This window comes from Caenorhabditis briggsae, assembly GCF_000004555.2.
Source record: "Caenorhabditis briggsae complete genome, chrV, whole genome shotgun sequence".
Classification (NCBI taxonomy): domain Eukaryota; kingdom Metazoa; phylum Nematoda; class Chromadorea; order Rhabditida; family Rhabditidae; genus Caenorhabditis; species Caenorhabditis briggsae.
In genome coordinates this window covers 13,107,498-13,108,719 of record NC_013488.2, presented here as the reverse complement: position 1 = coordinate 13,108,719, position 1,222 = coordinate 13,107,498, and positions in this window count along the sequence as shown.

The window sequence follows — 1,222 nt, the reverse complement described above, 5'->3', positions numbered from 1 at the left end:
TTTGATATCTTTCAAAAGAAATGAGATATATAGGCTCAAAGTGGACGATCCGGGTGTCGTTCTATTAGAGGTTTTACGGTATTTTAGTTTGTTTTCAAAAGATATTCATTGTAGACGTTGAAATTTTGTTATCAGAAAGGAAATATATGTTGCAAGTATCAACGTCAATCGCACCCGTACTCCATCTTCTAAAGGAATATCAGGAAAATTGAAATTGTACAAATTTTGAGTTTACAGATATAAAAATGTGTTTATTGGATGTAATTTGTTAACAATAGTTTCAAGACATCTTTTTTCAAGAAGGCTGTCTTGACTGTTTCATTCAAAAGAAAAAAGAATATCCGTATAGTTTGGATTGAATATTTTGATTTTCTTATTCAAAAACATGTAAACGCCTGAAGCTTCTTAAATTAGTGTACAATCTCAAATTCATGTTTAGGTTATTCTAGATGGTTCCTACAACATGTGAACAGAAGTACCCCATTCTACACCATACATCCCGTAAGACTCATTACTTTTAAAATGTTGTCATAACGGATATGACTATTGCACTACAAGTTTGTACGTAGGTTATAACCAATAAGTACGGTCTTTTTTCCGTAAAGGCCGCTCGGAAAAAAGTAAAAATAAGGAAAAACCTATTAAAGTCTCACAACATCTTGCAAATCATACGAAGTGTCTATTTTTAAAATCCTCGTTCATTACAAAAAAAAACAATGTTTTTTCTTGAAACCATCAAGAAAAGCCAAATATTTTTTTTAATTGACATAAGTCTCGTAATTCAAATGTTCGACCTATATTTGGAACGTTACTCGCCCTGGGGCATCTGATAGACATGGTACTTTTAGTTCTTATTTCTTATCAACTAGAATTTTTTAAATTTGATGGAACTCAAAATTTGTATAATTTCAATTTTCCTGATGTTCCTTTAGAAGATGGACTACGGGTGCAATTGACGTTGCAACATATATTTCCTTTCTGATAACAAAATTTCGGCTCTAGTATGAAATTCTGGTCCTTAAAAAAAAGTCTGGTCCTTAGAAAAAATTCAAGTCCTTGAATAAAAATTCTGTTCCTTAGAAAAAAATTCTGGTCCTTAAAATGTGTTAACGTAAATGTATATTTTTCATCTGAAAATTTCGTAAAATCCATGAATTTTGTTGTTTTAGTTTGTGTTTAAGAAGTTTTCATGGTAGACATTAATTAAATAGTAAATGTTGCA